A 20,702-nucleotide genomic window follows, 5' to 3' on the forward strand; every position below is an offset into this window, starting at 1 on the left:
TGAGCCAATACTGGCATAATAATGTAGGGGACAGCATCTTCTCAGCCAAATAATACAGATTATGTACGGTTTCATATGCTTTAATGTACACCTATCGCCAACACACAATGAAGTCGACCATTTTGGGGATATTTTTCTGACAACACAGACTGTCCTGTCCGTTCACTAGAACCCTGTAACATTGGGGGACACATTGGAAACAGCAGTTTTGTGGCCTGAACCAATATATTTAAGAATACAGGTGATCAATTGACAAGGTGGTGAATCACTGAGACAATAAATGATCAAGTAATAGGGATTGGGTCTCGGTAAATTGAAAGCGGCATTCTTATGAATATTTAAATCCTAAAGCTTTGTACAGTTGGTGTAATAAATTGTATTAAAAGAAAATAAATCATTCATATAAGCAATACACGGGCAGCGGAGAAGGTGCAGCCATGGTAAATAGAGCATGCTCAGGGGGTGCTTGTACTTTGAAAGGAGAAGACAATGCTGAGACAATAGGACGTAGATGAATGATAGCTGGTAGGGAGGGGGTAGTGTCAGGAACAGGTCTGTGAGGTTACTGCAGAGAGGTTGGTTTTGAGAGCACTTGAAAGATTGTAGGTCGGGTGACTGGACGGACATGGTTAAGGAGTGACAAAAAGGAGGCAGCCCAGGAGAGGTTTAGGAGGTGGTAATCAGAGGCAGATCTAACAGGGTTAACCTCTTGTGACGAGGTCAGATATATGAGGGGTAGGTGATGGGTGAGGTTCAGTAACTTGAATTGGATTCTGGAGGTTATGTGGAGCCACAGATGGGGAACGGTGAGATAGGAAGGTTAATCTTGTGGCATTTAGGAGGGATTGGAGTGGGTATAGGCCTGTGAGGAGAGGCCAGATAGGATGAGGTTGCCTTAGAGAATGGTTTTCGTCCTGCGAGAGAGGGGGAAGCCACAAGACAGTGCAAGGGACTGGATATGTGGAGTGAAACTGAGGGTAGAGTCAAGTATGACACAGACAACAAGCATGGGGGGGGGGGGCGACTGGGGAGTGTGTTGTGTTGTCAACAGACAAGACATGGGGTAAATGAAACTTTGAGGAGGATAGATGAGCTCTGCATTGGGCATGTTGAGCATTAAGAAGCGTTTGGATAGTTTAGTGGAGACTGTGGACAGGCAGTTGGATATGTGGGATAAAAATGGTGAGGGGAGGAGACGTTGACTGCATAAAGGTGGCAGTGGAGGGTGAAGGAGCGAATTGGAGAAAAATGGAGGGTCAAGGGTCTTGAGGGATCCCTAACAGATGATGGGAGTGGAGGGGACAATGTGCCAGAAGTAGACACTGAAGGAGTGTTCAGGAGGGTTAGGAGTTGAACCAGGAAAGCACTGTGCTTCAAAGGCTAAGGGAGTGAAGGAAGTGCGTAAGAATAAGGTTGACTGCATTGAAAGTAGCAGAGAGAAGTCCATGTTTATGGAAAAGTAACCCTTTGACTTAGCTGTGAGCTGATCATTGGTCATTTTAATAAGTCTTTGTGGAATATAAAGGGCAGATGCCCTGGGTCGGCAGGAGAGAGAGAGGTTAAGCAGTTGTATAAATAAAAAAAAAAAAAAACAATCAAATAGTTTAGAAGCAAAGAGGAGAGGAACAAGGTGGTAGCTGGAGAGTGGGTCGGGTGGTTGTTTCTTGAGCATAGGGATGTTTTAAGCATGTTTGAAGACCGAAGGGAACGCGCCAGTGGAGAGGGGCAGGTGGACGGCTAGATATGGGAACATGTAAATGTGAAGAGGACAGGATGAGAGGAGTGCAAGGAATATGGTTTCAGTAAAGGAGAGAGAAGGGAGTGGAGGAGACGGTGGGTGTGAGGAGTGTTGGATCTGCCAGGAGATTGCTTGACTCCGTCTGTAGGTGATAGATGCACTTGAAGCTCTGACATGATTTAGAAACTGCTTATTTTTGTGTCTGTTACATATTGTTTAGGTGCTTTAAAAAAAGACAGCCCCAAAGTATATGATCAGGGCTAGAAGCTAGATAGCCCAGGGGTGCTGCGGTTGGGTAAGCAGCTACACCTGTTTTTTGCAATGGTTTGTAATCCATCATGATAGTCCTGTCATTCCCAATGTAACCTTCAGTTCCAGTAAACTGTAATTACATAACCCTAAAAATACAGTCCCAGGAGCTCCATAGTAAAGCTCTCATCTAAGTGTCTCTTACATATATTTATCTTCAGATCTTATGTATTTCTTTAAGGTTTTCACTGATTAATATACAGCATATGGTGTTTAGTCCTCTCTAGTTCCACCATATCCTGCTTAGATACTTAAATTAATCTGTTAGAAAACATTGGGCAACACTTCTGTGTCCACCAAACAATGATAATAAGATCTTCTCATCAGTAGATTTTGGGAGTCTATTACATTGGCCAATCGGAGGTGATGAGTAACATTAAAGTATTTTACAGCACCCTTGGGGTTGTGGTTATTGTCGTAATGTCTACGAGCCGCCTCTTTTGGGTGCGGTAATCTGTCGCACTGATTGTCCAGTGTAATATACTTATCAGGTAATAAGTTCTCACATATCCCGATAACTATTACTTGTAGTACATCTTCTCGGCATGCTCTGCAAACAGCAGCTCCACAGATTACCTAAATTGCTGTACTGTGTTTTGGGAGGGTCTCCTACCTCCAGCGATGTTATTTTGAGTTAGATAAGCCCCCAGAGATGTTATATAGCAGAGTTGCTCAGGAGATACTAACAGTTCATGTTTTCAGGATTTCTTTATTCATGCACAGGCGAGTTAATCTATTTTTATGGGACTGTAATTTATCTCACCTGTTTCTACAGACAGAAATCCTGAAAAATGACCCATTGGTAGCTCTTAAGGACTGGGTTTGAGCACTGCATAGTATATAGATAAGCAGGATGGTAAATACCCCAGGTATACTGTGTATGGGTGGTATAGTCATGAGTTCAATTCCAACCAGGGCTTTATCTGTGTGGAGTTTGTATGTTCTCCCCGTGTTTGCTCCGGTTTCCTCCCACACTCCAAACACTTAATTAGTAAGGTAATTGACTTCTGACTAAATTGGACCCTAGTCTGTCTGCGTGTGTTAGGAAATTTAGACTGTAAGCTCCTGGGGGCAGGGACGGATGTGAATGATAAATATTCTCTGTCCAGCATTGTGTATTATTGCAGCGCTCTATAAATGAACAATAATGATACATGGTCCAGGGAGGGACCCCACAGAGTTGCTCATAGAGTACAAATTGGCAGGACAGAAATCCCGTCAGAGATGTAATATACAATGTAGTGCGCTGACAGTTGTGTGGATATAACAGGTGATCACTTGTACAGCAGCAGCAGACGGCAGATTAGAAGAATAACTGTTGTTATGAACACATGAAAAATTCAGCAAACCTGAGGGTCTCTGTTCTGCACAAAACAATTTACAATGTCCCTGCAGCCTGGGGGAGGTGACCTGTCAGCTGATGTGTAATTATAGGACCTGAGTAATGGCCGCATGACTCTAAGTGTTGTGTGTCTGTATAACTAAGAATATCCCCCATACACCACAATTGTGATTATTACCCTGAATTATGAATGAACGAGGCGTGACCCATCACACTATTGTCTGTGGACGGTTTGCTGTCTATTAACTAAAGTGTGTGTGTGTGGGGGGGGGGTCCAGTCTTTGGATTGTGATTGTGTCACCCTTCCAGGAATTTTAAAGGAGCACTATCAACAAAATACAGTTTTTAAAACAATTGGGTGACATGACGTAGACGTGAAAGCTGCAATTAATGTAATTGCTGTCCTTGTTTTGACATCCTGGTATATCGCTACCTGCGGGGACTCTTGGTCATAGTCTAAACAAGCTCTATTCACAACTGTACACGACAGTGACACCTACAGGTCGTTATAAGCAACAGGCTAAAATACTAAACACCACAAAAGTGAACACAACACACTGCAGCTTACAGAAATATCTAGGAAATCTTGTTTCTCTTTACTGTACCCTAATAATGTAACTCATAAGTGCAGATGTATGCCCTAGCAGGAGAGCCCACATGTAAACATTTAGAAAAAAACATTTATGGAAATGTGAAGTTATTTTATGACACATTCCAAGACAGACATTCTTATAAAGTGCCAGGTTCTGTATTAGCTACAACATGTTCAAACTAAATACAATTGTTTTCTGTTGTCGATCTTGAACTCACATTGCCACACACCTTCCTAGGCACTACTTGACTGCATTAAGCTTTAATAAATATATATATATAGGTAATGTTGTGAAGATGTAAATATAGAATTCACAAAACACAACAATGCATTAATAACCTATTGTTATTTTTTTTTTTATTAGAACAACTAACACACTCTGCATATTGTATAGTTATAACCTAAAAGTAAATATTTAACTTGTAACATTGTGGAGGGAAACAAACGTTCAATTCCTTTTATTATAATACCGTTCACATGGCCAGGACCTGATTAAGGGTTCGGCCCGATCTAGTCTAATAACCTTGTAGTGTCCGCTCACCTTCCACATCAGTCTAATACACTTGTAGGGCCTGAGTCATTAAGGAGAGTAAAGCAAAAATGAGTAAGTTTGTTCCTGGACAAACCATGTTACAGTACAAGGGGTACAAATTAGTTGTATTATTTTGCACATAAGATACATACTGGCTGTTTTTTCATGTAGTACACACATACTTGAAAGTTTTATTTTTGCATTGAAAATGAAATTTTATCGAAGACATATCCTACCCCAACTATAAATCTGTCCCCACATTTTAAATTTACCTCCCCCTCCAATGCAACATGGTTTTGCCCAAGTGCAAAGTTACTCCTTTATAAGCTTTGCTCTCCTTAATGACTCGGGCCGGTTGTGTCCCATCAAATTCCACATCAGGCTAATATACAGTTGGTAAAAACGAACTCATCCGTAAAGTTCGGTGTGAAGATGTGAAGGGGGGACTGTCACGCCTGCGTCTGTTGTCATTCTGGTCTCTCCTACGCGCTTATCCTCAAGCTCCCGTCCAAGGATGACTCCTTGTCTTCAGCCTTTACCATGTGAATACATCAAGATTAAATCTTACTGCATTGTTCTTTAATGTTTTCTTTTTACTTTGGAGAACAACTATTCTCTTATTTTAAAATTAATTTCAGTTTATAACTCTCCCTGTCACAATTTTACACAAAAAAACAAAAATCACCTTCTACAACCATGTAAGATATTGAACAATAAAATACTCAGTTAGGTACATGCTTTACTATAAGAAAGACATATTTACATTAAAATCAAGTAAATTAAATTGCATTGACATGTAATCCTTTTTTTTAAAAAAAAAATAAAAAACACACACAAGCCATCATGTTGATTAATCGGGTACATTACAGTATATATATTAGATCTAGTTATGTCATCTTTAAGAATGATCATATTCCTAAAACGTGGTTTGTAGTTCAACTTCTTCATTGACATCAGAAACCTGACGCACTGTTAAATGATTGGCCTAATATGTAACATTTGTACAGTAATAACGACTGATGACAATAAGGTAAACATGATTCAACAGCACACATTTCACAAATAACATTATATTAACATGGGGAACTAATTAAAATTAAATTAGCATTGCAATTGATGATCCAAATAAATAGATGATTTGAATAGCAATTTGGAATCTAGGACCCATCCAATGGAACTCACAACTTGCCCCATGTCCACGGGATTAAACATTTAATCACTATCAATGGACTCTTCTATATTTCCATCTCAATAATATCAGACTACATAACACTTTATGTTCTGTATGTCCCTTCAGAAACAGGTTGGTTCTGGGTTTTTATAAAATGTGATCTATGAAAGATATATTGCAGTCTAGACGTCTTCAACAAATCTTATTGTTTGTTGGGCTCTTTACAAACTTTAACCTTGAATGCAAAATCAGGAAGTTATCTGTATTCACACGTTGCCTCAGTGTTAAAGTTCAGGATCAGATACACCCAGGGGCCACATTATTAGGTACATCTTTCTAGTACTGGCTAGGACCACTTTTGTCACCAGAATAGCCAGAATTTTTCATGACATGGATTCAACAAGGTGATGGAAACATCCCTGAGAGATTCTGGTCCATGGTGACATGATAACATCACGCAGCTGCTGCAGATTTGTCGGATGACATTCATGCTGGGAATCTCCCATTGTACCACGTCCCAAAAGGTGCTCTGTTGGATTGAGATCTGGTGACTGTGGACACCATTGGAGTACATTAAACTCATTGTCATGTTTGCGGTCATGTCACACACCTGTGCTTTGTGACATAAAACATTACCTGCTGGAAGTAGCCATTAGATGGGTAGACTGTGGCCATAACGGGATGCACATGGTCAGTAACAATACTCCGGTACTCTGTGGCATTTAAACAATGCTCAATGGGAACTAAGGAGTCTAATGTGTGCCAAGAAAACATTCCCCGCACCATTACCCCACCGCCGGCACCAGTCTGCACCGCTGTCACAAGGAGGATTAATTCATGGTGTGTACGCCAAATTCTGATCCTACCATCCGAATGTTGCAGCAGACATTGGCGGTCGTCAGACCAGGAGACATTTGTCCCGATCTTCAACTGTCCGGTTTGGTGAGTCTGTGCCCAATGTAGTGCGGACGTGGTTCTTACCCTAGATGTCCCTACAGGTACTGTCCCAAGCACTGCTCATTTTGGTGTCCCGTAGCTGTTTTCACCTTTGGTGTATCCGAAGAGATGTAAATCTTCCCTGTATTCAGTGCATCCAGAGTGTGAGACCGTCTTATCAGCATGTATACGCGGAAGTGCCGTTACGTCCTCACTACGGTGTCCTGAATGGGTAAAATGTTAACCAACGTGTTTCGTTCACCATGTGAACTTTTTCAAGGTTCACGGACTCTGCCTTTCTCCTGCTGATTATTACTAAAATATGCAAAAGGAGCTTTAAACATTGCATGTGTTTTAATAGTGTACTTTAGATATTTCTTACTGCATGTCCAGCAACTCATTTACACTACACAAATATTTACATACTATCTCAGCGCCCTCTATTCTACTATAACATTGAAGATATTTTGATGAGGTGCAGCAGTGCTAACACAAGAGCGCCCGGCCCTATTGATGTATAGGTGTACAGGTGTATCTAATGGAGTGGCCAATAAGAGTATACGAAGATAAATGATTTAAAAAAAAGAATATATATATATATAATTAAGGTCATACTAATTGGGCAACTATGTAACTTGTAAAAATTAGCTTCATCGGTCATACCAGACATGGGAAAGTCCAATAGATTCCTGTCTAATCCCACAACTCTAATATGGACTGAGTATCACAGACAGGCAGAGGGGTTCGGGAAAGTTCCTAGTTAGTCTATCTGGTCAATCCTCATTGGTCCCCTACATCCGGCAGCTCACAGTGAACAGTAACAGACATAAAAGATGCATTGGCAGCTGTACCAGATATCCACCATCACATACACAGATTGACAGCTTCCAATATTGACTCCAAATAGCTTTTGGGACCATGCGCTCGTGGCAGCTGAGTTCTCCTTTCCCCATAATGATACATATTAGTGGTCCTGGAGGCTTAGTGTTGTCGATCTTAGAGGATACGACCGTGTCAGACAGCAGAAAGCGAGACCACTGGCAACGATACGCCAGACATATGGGCCACAACTATCTGGGAGCCACATCAATGTGATGTAGGATGGTACAATTACCTACTATAACTAGTACTTACCTTACTGACCCTCTTGCTGGAATTAAGCAGCCATAGAGAGAATTGGTGGATGCATATACTTCCCCGCTAACAATTCTTTAGTCTTTTATACCTGTCACTAATAAGAACATGGCAGCAGATGTGAGCATCTACCAGCTGATGCCCTGAGGGCGAGAAAGGCGAAAGCACTTATAGAGTCCATCTCTAGCTCCAGGAACACATGACATTATCTCTCCTTCTACCACCTGCCTCAGCAGCCCCTTCCCCTCACTTTCAGAGGAGCCAGGTCCTTGGAAACTGCTTTATCTGAAGTTGAGCTCCACTAGGTGGTCTCACAAAGCCACCAGGGTAAAAGTCCGTGCTGACCTCACCAAATAATACTATAAATCTACTATTGCCATCTGGACTTCTCTCTCCTGAAGGCCCTTAGTTGGTGGTACTACGTCTCATCAGTGTTCAGTGCTGCTATCTACACCGTAAGTGCCTACTCTTCTAGAATGTCCAAGAGTCTCATGTTTTTCGGGTAGTTATCCCAGACCCCAGGAGAGCAGGCCGTTCTCCCGGGTCCCGCACACTTCTTTGTGGACAAGGACCTCATTGTCTTATTTTGGTCCTGTCCCTTGTGGTTCGATTACGCAATTGTGGTGTTTCACAGCAGGGGGTGGGGCCAAAATAGCACTATTAGTGGCACCACACCCGCACTTGCCACTAAAATCTCCTCTCCAGGGTCTCCCAGGGGGGGGCGGTTTTTAAAGTTGGCAAGTATGGTGATATTGTAATTATCTATATAAAGTTTAATGTATTTTCATCTAGTTGCTCCTGTATGCCTGTTTATTTACATTTACAGATATTTATTATTAACCATTATTCATATAGCACCAACATATTAGGTATCGTTGTACAGAGAATGTTTAACTACTTGCATCAGTTCCTGCCCCCAGCAGAATGTACAGTGTTTTTTTCCTGTTGGTACATGCACACACTACGGGCAATTTAATCCAAAGCCAATTAACCTACCAGTCTGTTTTTTTGGGAGGGTGGAAGGGAGCCCAGGAGAACGAGCGGAGAACTTATAAACTCTATGCGAAGAGTGCCCTGGATGAAACCAAACATTGCAAGACTGCAATGCTAACCATAGTGCTACCAGGGCTAGTGCTATCACTAGTCACTCTGCGGAGGTCACCAGGGTCGCTGCACCCCCCCCCCCCCCCCACACACACACACACACACACAAACACACAAACACACAAAGCGTAGGCCGGTGTTGCAGAGGAGAACCAGCTGTTAGCTTGGTAATGAACTGGGAATGTGGCGCTGGGTTATGATGTCATAGAAAGAACCAAACTCCAAAGAAGTGAAGATTCCGCTTTCTCGTAAGTGTTCTTCTTTCAGCCGTAACATTTGCAACAGCTACAGATCAGGTGTAAGTGCCGACTGATAGTGATGACGAACACGGCATAGTCTTACATATATCTAGGGTTCGCATCCGTCCCTTCCTCTCTCAGGATGCCACCAAAACCATCATCCATGCACTCATCATCTCCCGCCTGGATTATTGCAACCTTCTCCTCACTGGCCTCCCCCACTCCCATCTCTCCCCCCTCCGCTCTATACTCAACGTGGCTGCAAGACTCATCTTCCTCTCACGCCGCTCCTCCTCTGCCTCCCCTCTCTGCCTCGCCCTACACTGGCTCCCCTTCCCCTATAGAATCCTCTTCAAACTCCTCACCACTACTTACAAGGCTCTCTCCTACTCTACTGCCCCCTATATCTCTAGCCTCCTCTCCATTCACACTCCTGCCCGCTCCCTGCGCTCAGCCAATGACCGCCGCCTCTCCTCCTCTCTTATCACTTCTTCACACTCCAGAATCCAAGACTTTTCCCGTGCTGCCCCCCTTCACTGGAACGACCTCCCTCGCTCCATTCGTCTCTCACCCAATCTGTGCTCCTTCAAACGTGCACTGAAAACTCACCTCTTTCACAAAGCCTACCAACCATCTACTTAACCACCTCACCTCCTCCACTCGCTCTCCCTTCTCTCTTCTGGCTCCCCTTGTACCTGGTTCTGTCTACCCTCCTTTAGGATGTAAGCTCACATGAGCAGGGCCCTCTTCCCTCCTGTCTCCTCACCTGTTCTTCTGCTCCATGCTTATTGCATCAGCCTGCCTGGAGTTTCTGAAGTATTGGTATTTTTGTTTATTGTTCTGTACTGTTTCACCCTGTATAGTCTACTGTTTGTACTATGTGCGGCGCTGCAGAAATCTTGTGGCGCCTAACAAATAAATTATAATAATAATAATAATAATATCTGTGCCACTAGGTAGAATGTGTGTATGCAACAAATTAGACAATAAAAACGTATTGTGTATGCACTGCACTCATTAACACCGGGATTTATTTATATATTGATTTTCACTTGTTCTGATAGGACTTTATATTGCACATACACCTGTGCGTATCAGTTCTATCTGTCTACATACGGCAAGTAACGCTTAGGCAGAGTGCACTTACACCCAGATCCAAAACAAAACGTATCTTAAGGTTCACACTGATTACTATACGGGCGGAATTATACTCAAGTCCCGTGCCTTTTTTTTTTTTTAATGCACGTTTCAATCGAATATGAATCAGGCCATTTATACACAAATGAAATGCAACAGCAAGATGCAAAATATTACGAATGTCTGCGTTCCAGCAATCACCTGCCGTGTTGTTCGCTTGTATAAACATATAGTTGCTCAAGTGTGAACACAACTGGGGGTGTGAATGTTAGGGAATCACCCAAATCTTACTGGTTGAAAGGACAATTTCCCTGCCGGTCCCGAAGGTCAAAATTCTATGTTTACATCAGTTATCACCCTGGTAATTGTATTATTCCTAACTAAAGATTGTGATCGGGATTCAGCCAACGTCCATCCACAAATCATTTCCAAATAATATCATTCACATTGTCTGGACCAGGTAGGCTGTTGCACAGGGAAGGGGGGCAATTACTTTTACCCTATATAAAGCAGCCACAATTTTATTTTTTTAAGTGCAAAGACGGCCAAGATAGTTTCTAGATTGCACTGGTGAAGTCCTTTCCCCATTTTCTATGTAGATGGCGGATGGGGTCCATTGTACCAGCCGTGGGACCCTCCGTCCATACAGTATTCTATTGTGCGGGAGACAAAGAGATATCTGGTCGCATTAAATTCAGACCTTTAGAAGCCACAATGGCTCACAGTCCCCTCCAGCCATAAATAGGATGGGCTGGAATGTTCATCCTTTGGGTTACTGAGCCATCTGCTGACATCAATCACCCCCTGCAAGACGTCGCTTTGTTTTCTGCCTAATTAAAAGGGTGTTTTGCTCCTTTGCAGCCTCCTTGTTACAGACTTTCCATTCAAACCAACACAAAGGGACATAAAATTAAAAAAAAATTGGAGTCAGGCTGAGCCTCTAAACTCGGCGGATGCATCCTTCGGTCGCATTTTTCAGGGAGTTAAGTCGATCATATGTGGAAGAGACTTTTTTATGGGTGGAAGGAAGAATGTGGGGGGGCTCGGAGTAAAACATTCTTCTAAGACCCCCCCTAATCCTGGCTACATACTGGCTGTTCAGGCAGCGATTGCAACAGAAGGAATGTATGAGTGTGTAGCACCACTAATAACATCATCTATATCTCAATCAACAATAAGTTAAGACAAACATCTTTTTTTTTTGCAAATATTATATAGAAATCTGCTGATTTTAACAAACTGAATAATAATTATTATTATTATTATTATTATTATTATTATAAGTGAATTTGGCTAAAGTTTGAAACCGTTCTTGTCGGGGTACGGAAGCGAATTTTAGTGGCACAATTTTGTGCAATTAATGAATTATACAGAAATAATAATATTTCTTATTTAGTGCTTTTTGCATATAAAGTATAATAAAAACTAAATTGAAAATTAGCTAAAATATTCACCAGGCATATGATATACAATTCCATGTAATTGCGCCACATTTTGTGATGTGAGTAGTCACTTGTGATTTCATTGTACGATCACTGGTGTCTTCCTGCTGGTTCAATACTACATTTTAAAAAGTTTTTTCTAATAGAGCCTGAAAAGTTGACTTGTTAGGTTCAGTTAATCTGGTGAACACGTCAGAGTTGATTGTGCACTTTGAGGCTCCTAATCTCGAATTCAGTCCATAGACGCTGGGATACCGCAGTCAATATTGGGCAATTGGCCCAATATCACCGATATGGGGCCCTACACTCAGGGCCATCTTTTCCATTGGGCACAATGGGCAGCTGCCCGGGGGCCCCACAGGCAAGGGGGCCCCATAGGCAGGGCTCTTAATGAGAATAAATAATCCTGCAAAAGAAAAAAACCTTCAAAAAAAACCTTCAAGAGTCACTGAGCAAGTACATCTATCTATCTCTATATATCTATATCTATATCTGTATCTGTATACATCTATATATCTATATCTAGGGGCCCCGGTGCACTGCTTTGCCTGGGGGCCCATAATGTTGTTAAGATGGCCCTGACTACACTGTCTGGAAGCTCCTTATCAATAACATCATTATCGTCCAGATCAGTAAATGTAATCAGAGCAAATCATCCTACGTGTATAATCATCGTCTGACCCTTCTGATACCGGAGGTGGTCGGACTACTCGCCGCAAACTCAATTTAGCCACCCGCAGGTGGGGGGCAGGTCGGACCGTGAACCTGTTTCTCCGTCAACTCCTCTAAGCTGCCGAGTAAATCAAAATCAAAACAATTAACTACCTTACAAAGCAAGAGAAGCCATAAAGAAACAATAAATAAATATATTCACATGGGGATGCATTGGACAACACAATCTCTCTGAACCAACGCACAAGTCGGCAGGTTGCTGTCTCCCACAAGGCCAACACCCCCCTGAAACACTCTGTGCTGCTGTGCTAATTCCAATGTTCTGTAACCTTCTAAAATGGCAGCCAATCAGATTCTAGCTATCACTTACTATAATGTATAAACTAAATGATAACTAGAATCTGATTGGTTGTTACGAGCAACACCTCAACTTTTCCTTATAAGTAGGGTTGATAAATCTATCCTTTAGTTCACGCAGTATATGTCTGCCAACTTCTTACTTGAACCCCCGTCTCTCTTAGATGTTACTTTCACATTTTGGTAACTTAATATGGGAGAGAAAATACTTTATTTTCTGTCAAAGAATCTTCAGTAAAATAAGTTGAGGGTTAGGGACCCTGAGAAGTGAGACAGGAAAGACTTTGTAACGCAAACAATTGTCTTCAGCAATTAACAGCATTCACATAACAAACACTTATCGGTGTTTAGTGAAACCAAAGTGGTCTTGTTGTAGTTCAGGGGGATGTGAGGATTAACATTTCCTGACCTCTGGAGGAATTTCCCGTTGGGAGTTTGAGAAACATCCTTATTATGCCAGGGAGCAAGAGAGGAACATATATATATATATATACATAGGATCCAAACATGGACCCCGGCACACGTAGGGAAGAGTACGGTACTCTAGATTTGGTGATCTAAGTCTACCCCACGATGGAGGAGGAAGGCGCCCTCCACCAAGCTATATTACGTGGGGACTTTGACCACATCCCTACGGAGGACGACAGAAGGAGTGTGAAGGTTTTCCTGTGTGCGGACCCACTGGGTAAGTCTCCTTTACTGAAGACCACACAGAATGGTACACACTATAACTGAGTTGTGTCTTGGTCATTAGGACACCCATCATGGTCAACGTCAGTGTTAAATATTAGTGCACCTGTCACCACGGCCTAATGTCTCACCCGTATATAGAAAACAACAGATACAGCTGTATGTCACAGACGTAGTTGTGTAATAATAAGATATTATATGTAGCGGTATGTTGCTGGTGTTATTCTGTTGGCTTCTCTACACCACTGAAAGTGAGGAGAGAGATTCAGTGGCATGTGAAACAAAAATGGCTGCCGACCAGGGTAAGCGCTACCATTAGATGAACCTAGGCGTTTGCATTACCTAAGTAATGGTTAGAGTGCGCCAAATACACTGATTGTCACTTATTCAGTGATTTTAATGCCCCTGCAGCACCCCACGTGCGGTACATGAATTAGAAGCAGCGTCGGATATGGAACTGTTGGTTGCGGCTCCGCTATATTGGTGTCGTACCTCCAAAAATTTGGGAATCTGGCTTTAGGACAGGGGGTGTCGCCACATCACTATGGAGGTTTGAACAAAACCCTGGTGGGGGCTAGTGCTAGGCTGCCCTGTCCTCTCCTCCCCTCCAAACACCTCCATTGTCGTGCACACTAGGGGGTCTATTTATGACCCTTCTTTTTTTTCACTTGATACTTTTCAATCCTTATCTCCTTGATAAGGATTGAAAAGTAACGGCTATGTATTAAAAAACTTCTCAGGGACAGCAGTGCCGATAGACTGCTGTCCCTGAGAAGTGACTCACCTGATCATCGCAGTCTTTTCTCAAGTTTAAAGGCTGCAGTGATCTTCTCTTTTTTTTTTTTCTCTTTTTTTTTCCTTTTTTGTTAGTGCGCATGCGCCGACTGAAAAAGTTGGTGCATGCGCACTAGCATACTGGACGGCAAACTGTAGGATGAGTGACAGGGAGGGATCACATGATCCCTCCACACATGCGCTGTCCAGCTCTGCTCTTCAGAACAGAGCTGGACAGCGCGAAAGTTTTCAAAAATATTAATGTACGCCAGCTTCAGATGGCGCCAGCTTCAGATGGAGTACATTAACATGTAAAAAAAGAGAAAAGTTTTTCTAAATAGACTTTCATACATAGCGGTTCTGAGCACTTCCCATACACTGTTATGGGGAGTGCTCAGAAAAACGATAGCAAATGCAAAGCAGCAGATATCTGAGATATCTGCTGCGATGCTTCAATAATACATAGTAATTTCACGGTAAACACCCGAAAACTGTTGTTTTCGGGTATTTAACACAGGAAAAATCCTTCATAAATAGACCCCTAGTACTCCTCATACCTCCCAAATAACCCACACCCGCGGGACAAAGCTGTCCTAATTGGCATGGCGGAACTGTCCCACCCAAATCGGGACTTTTGGGAGGGAGTTATGCTGGGAGTTTGGCGATGGACAATGATGTCACAGCCAAGCACCACACTCCCAGCCTGAGGAGCCAAGTACCCACCTCCTGCCCGTCCAGGTAAGAAGCAGAACTGGGGTTCTGTATCCGAGATGAGGTGGCACCACTTCTTATGGAGGGGGGGGGGCACCTAGGGTGTCCCAGGGCATGCACCAGCCCTGCTGCTGACACAGTAATTTTGGTGATAGCTAGGGATATAACTAGATATGTCTGGGCCCCATAGCAAGATGTTGATGTGGCTCCATCATAAAGTCCATGGTGTCTGCTTCACCTCCAGTCAGGACAGGGTACTAATTGCTTTGGCACATTAGGCAGAATTAAATATAGATTCGTTGTGTCCTCATTATTTTCCAAGTTATATAATAGCCCGCCAACTAGACAAATGATTAAAGGCTGTTTCTGATTTCGACGCCCCGTCTCTTTAAACAGTACCCACCAGTACTTTGTAGGGGTCTATCCTCTTCAGTCTCTGACATCACCTATTTACAGCAGCCATAACAATGAGGAGGAGATAGACCGACCCGGTCTCCACGTGACTGATTACTGCCACTCATGAATGGACAGGAGCTGCACCAAATCAGTCCGGTGCCACCTTATCCCTGCACCTCCCGTCCATAGCACCAATTGCGGCTACTTCCCCTGTGACTGTGGCTCCTATCCTATAAGTGAGGGTTCCAGAGCCAGCGCTACCAGCAGCACTAATACACAGATAGAGGTTTTCTTCCCTTTCATAAATAGAATGTTTTAAATTAAGCAATTTTATCTGGAGATCTCCTACTTAGAATTGTGTGGATGTTTTGGCATTAGCAAGTATGAAGGATCTAGCCCCCATCCCCTCCTCACATCATGTCACTGCTCCTGTCACATGCAGCCCTGTCCTCACTAACACATCACTCATCTCCTGATATACTCTGTGCTGCTGGGGGACCCTGCTCCTTCCACTATATAACTCTCAGTCTGTGGCTTCCTGCTGCCTCCATTCCCCTCCTCACATCATGTCACTGCCCCTGTCACATGCAGCCCTGTCCTTACTAACACATCACTCATATCCTGATATACTCTGTGCTGCTGGAGGACCCTGCTCTTTCCACTATATAACTCTCAGTCTGTGGCTTCCTGCTGCCTCCATTCCCCTCCTCACATCATGTCACTGCCCCTGTCACATGCAGCCCTGTCCTCACTAACACATCACTCATCTCCTGATATACTCTGTGCTGCTGGAGGACCCTGCCCCTTCCACTATATAACTCTCAGTCTGTGGCTTCCTGCTGCCCCATCCCCTCCTCACATCATGTCACTGCCCCTGTCACATGCAGCCCTGTCCTCACTAACACATCACTCATATCCTGATATACTCTGTGCTGCTGGAGGACCCTGCTCCTTCCACTATATAACTCTCAGTCTGTGGCTTCCTGCTGCCTCCATTCCTCTCCTCACATCATGTCACTGTCCCTGTCACATGCAGCCCTGTCCTCACTAACACATCACTCATCTCCTGATATACTCTGTGCTGCTGGGGACCCAGCCCCTTCCACTATATAACTCATACTTGCCGACTTTCTCCCATTGCTTTCCGGGAGATTCAGTGGAGGAGGTGGGCGTGCGGGGGGCGGGGCTCCAAAATCGCGTCATTTTGGACCCGCCCCCCGTGACGCAATGACGCAAACGCGTCATTTTACAGTCAGGGGCGGGGCCAAATGCCGCGATTCCCGGAGAATCGCGGTATTGTGGCCCTATTTCTGTAAATGCGGGATTTTGCCATACTCCTCCGGGAGTCCGGGAGACTCCCCCAACATGCGGGAGTCTCCCGGACATTCCGGGAGAGTTGGCAAGTATGATATAACTCTCAGTCTGTGGCCTCCTGCTGCCCCCATCCCCCTCCTCATATAATTAATTTAAACACATTATTTGACTTACACTTTCTGCAATACAGTTTATCAGTAATGCCCTTTGAATAAATGTATTTACAAGTTGACTTGAAACAACCGTAACCTGATGTTTACCAGACCATGTAGAGCGGTTTCCCCACCTCCAGAGCTCTGTATTCTGTTACTATTCCAGGTGTACACAGCACAGACCAGCTGGTAGAAGCCACAGAAATTCTGTATTTTTGTAACGTAACATTGCAAAGGTAAAATTAGCCGACTAAAGATAAAACTGTCACAGAAACACTTCCTCTGGATAAATGTGGAAACGTAGATTATTCCCTACAAATAAACCTCTATTTTGGGGCAGTGGAGACCTTAGTACTCTGGTCTCAGTCCCCTTATATATAGCTGCAAATTACAGCCTCCTGCGGGCAGCCACGTCTTCACACTGCGGGAACCTCTGCACCCCTGACAAGGTCTAATTCATGTTTATGTATCTGCAGTTAGAGGTAACACACCTCCATTCTCTGCACATTCATAGATCCGGTGCACGGTTGTGGAATGTCTCAGATTTAAAAGTCACCTAATATCTGCAGCTGAAATAGTCTCTTTAAAACATAATTAATCATCTCTCAGAGATGACTGGTTCCTGCACAGGACATGTTATAATAATGGCATCCTTACCTGAGGCGTTTCGTTGCCAAGTCATATTTAGGCATACTGGTCAACTTTTCCTCGTTGGCTTCAGGGGGATCCCAGGGAGGTGTGGGGGCGGGGCTTGACGAATCGCATTTTGGCCCCACCCCATTATAACGGTTGTAACAATTTTGAGCCATTGCAGCAGGAGGTGGGGCTAAGATGACGTGATATTTGCATCATTAAGCCCCACCCCCTGTCACTTATATCTATTGCGGGGCCAGAACAGGGAGGTTGCCCTGCTCTTCCGGGACCCCCTTAGGTCTCCCAGAAATGCAGAAGTCTCCCGGTCATTCTGGGAGAGTAGGCAACTATACGCTAAAGAAAAGCAGCTAATCAATCTCTAGAGACTGACGTGTCTTTTACATTTCTGTCTCCATTACTGAAGTCATGTTGTCTTACCTGTCAGTCTTTGATTAAATCTTGGTCTCCATGAAAATGGCCACGTCCATAGGCATCAATACATGGACATAGGACACAATTTCTGAACTGTGTCATCATGCCACAGATGGCGAAGCCAACCACGTCTTGTACTGGTTCAGCATCAGGGAGAATGCCAGACTCTTCAGGGAGTGAGGGAGATCACCCCTATTTCAGGGAGTCTCCCTGACATTCAGGGAGAGTTGGCAAGTATGTATTTAGGTTATGCCTTAAAAAATTAAAAAAGAAAAAATGAAAAAGTGTAAGCACAAAAGTTAATCGAACACAACAATATTACATTATACGTAGTCAGATGTGAACATCAAAATAGGCCCGTTATGGGGCTCATGGTGAGTTAGGTGTACAGCAGTAAAGTGCGCAAATTTCAACTGCACATGCAACAAAGCATTGGTGCATCAGGACGAAGATCTTGCGCCTCCTTAAGCCTGTAGAGGGGGAGAGAGGGAGGATAGACACACAGACCATGTACTGTAAGAGGTTCATGTATGTTTGACTGAGGCAGGCGGACACGGAGACACAGACACGTCACACGCCTGTCAGTATCTGTGTCACCTGGCGGTGCCTAAGGGCTGGTACAGACACCCCGATGACTACGGCGGTCGCTGGTTGGATGATGGTGGATTCACCTTTCTTCATTGCTCGTGTCCCTAATGTATGATCATGTGGACGTATTTTAGAATTCATGGGTTTTTGTTGCTGCTCCTTTCCTTCGTACACGAGAGGGACGATTGTACCTGCTGTATTGTTTATTTAAATCAAACCTAATAGTGAATGTTTTTTTGGCTGTTACCGGTGCAGAGCCGGATGTCTCAGACATATGGGCGGAGCTTCACAAGGTTGTGGGCCGGGTTGATCAGTAAGTGGGTGTGATCGGGGCGAGGTTTCTGTAAATTAAGGGTGTGGTTTGCACAGGTCAGGTCGCAGGTATTCTTTTTAAATATTGGGAGATGAGCACAGTGGTTAGCATTGCTGTCTCACTGTAATGGGGCTTTCAATTATAATCCCACCAGGGTGCTATTAGTGTTGAGCTTATGTGTTCTCCCCATATTTTCTCCTGATGCCCCGGCAGGGGCTTGGGAGATTATCTGCCCCTCGGGCCGGGTCCATAGTGGGCTACCTTGGGCTAGCCATATTTTTTCCTTTTAAATGTTGAACCCAGTTTTGCCTAACATTTGCCAGCCATACACTGTCCCCCGGTTTCATTGGTGAATTAATTGGCTTCACCCAGGTGTATTCTCGCGGGTTTGTCTCTGGTAGGTGGTTAATTATCTTGAATGCTCCTCTTGTGAAGGAAATTACGTCAATGAATTAACATTCTCTGTACAGCTCTGCGGAATATAGATTTATAGATCACTGTAGACCTATTGCTAGTTGGCAAATGTAATCTAACCAAAATCGTTTAACCAAGTGTTTCCCAAATCCAGTCCTCAGGACCCCTAACAGGGCAGGTTTTCCAGTGATATAATTATTCCACCTGTGGATCTGTTACAATGTATCAGTCAATAATGGATACATCTGAGCTCCAACAAGGAGATATGGAAAACCTGTACTGTCAAAATTTGCAAAACCTTGGTCTAACCCCCTGAAAAAACTATTGCTATTTATTCAAATTGGTAAGAATGTGCCCATTTTGCCATCTTAGTTGAAATCCTGGTGGGGTCATTATGGTAGACGGACCCATTAGCCAATATTATAATGTGATTGAATCTATTACTATCGTCACCCTGGTTTAGGAGTACAGGTAACTGGACAGGTTATTGTCACACACATCTAATGACCCCTCACCGAGGAGGAACTGGGGGAGGGGAAGATAAAAACAGAATGTTTTGTGCTGAAGCAGCAGAAAATGACATTGAAAGTGAAGAGTGAACAGGAAATTCCTGGATCGGAGCTCCGGATCTGTGGGCAGAGAGTCCTCGCCAATCTGTGCAGCTGCTGACGGATACAGAGAGGAGATTACATTGTTCACGTGCAGACAAAATCCATTACTTGTAAATGAAACTGCGTGTATGTATATATATATATATATATATATATATATATATATCCATTGGAATAAAATAGCAGAATTAACTTGTTACTACATGTTCAGGGCCAAACCAGTTTATCACTGCGCAAAGGGCGTGATATTTATTTAGTTATAGTCCCTAGATACACATGTGCCTGGGCATCAGGTACTGTACCCTAGTTGTTTGATCCCCTCTTTATATATCCAGTCTAATTCCCCGTGTACCCCCCGACATCTTTTGACTATAATTTCTCTACCAGTGACCCTGACCTCGGTCTCGTTCACCAGGCGAGTCTGATCTACCAGCCTCTGACCGTTGGAATTTTTTGCTGATCCTATGACCTCGGCCCCTTTCCTGACCCCCCCCTGGGCCAGTCCCATAGTGGACTACCATTGACTGGGTCACTAGGCCACCTGCATTTTTTTTTTTTTAAAATAGGCTGCTGAATCAAATCTTGCCCTCCCCCGGGCCAACATGTGCCAGCCCTTCCCTGGCGCTCCCGATGCAGCAGTAATATTCCCAGAAAACATTGGGGGCAGAGTGTGTTGTCTCTGGCTGGTAGTGATGCGTTTCTCTACTTTCCCAAATATAGGGGGAGATTAAATTCGGCATAAGGTGTCTTCACGTAGGCACCCCCCGGCCGATGTTATATCAGGAATCGACGGCAATTGAATCTCCCCCGTAGTAATGTAATAACATTTCACACACAAAACTGTCCCCTGTTATAAAGACATTGTTTAAAAAAATATTATTATAATAATTAAAGAAAAGGGCTGGGTGCATCTTCCCAATTCCTCCACCAGAGCAAAAATACTGAGTCCTCCTTCAGATGCTACCAGTC

The sequence above is a fragment of the Mixophyes fleayi genome, chromosome 2 (genome assembly GCF_038048845.1).
Source record: "Mixophyes fleayi isolate aMixFle1 chromosome 2, aMixFle1.hap1, whole genome shotgun sequence".
NCBI lineage: Eukaryota > Metazoa > Chordata > Amphibia > Anura > Limnodynastidae > Mixophyes > Mixophyes fleayi.